Source organism: Lipotes vexillifer, unplaced genomic scaffold, assembly GCF_000442215.2.
Source record: "Lipotes vexillifer unplaced genomic scaffold, Lipotes_vexillifer_v1.1 scaffold788, whole genome shotgun sequence".
Taxonomy (NCBI): Eukaryota; Metazoa; Chordata; class Mammalia; order Artiodactyla; family Lipotidae; genus Lipotes; species Lipotes vexillifer.
The window spans coordinates 750,899-751,364 of NW_006791862.1; positions in this window are offsets into that span (position 1 = coordinate 750,899).

The window sequence follows — 466 nt, forward strand, 5'->3', positions numbered from 1 at the left end:
TGAACCCAAAGCGAGCAGAATTAATGAAAAAATAAAGACCAGAGTGGTAACGGATGAGACAGAAAACAAAAAATAAAGAATTATTAAAACCAAAAGTCAGTGCTTTGAAAAGAATTTTTTAAATTGACAAGCAAGATGAAAGGAGAGAAGACAAAATTTCCAAAATCAGAAATGAAAGAGGAGACCCTACTATTTGACCTTGTACTGAAATTAAAAGGATTATAAAGGAATTTTATAAGCCACTCTATGTCAACAAATTAGACAACTTAAATAAAATGTCCTAGAAAGACACAAATTTTCCAAAACTGACTTGAGAAGAAACAAAATCTGAATAGACCTTTAACACGTTAAATTAAAAAAAAAAAATTAGTAATTAAAAACCTTCTCACAGGGCTTCCTTGCTGGCGCAGTGGTTGAGAGTCTGCCTGCCGATGCAGGGGACACAGGCTCGTGCCCCGGTCCGGGA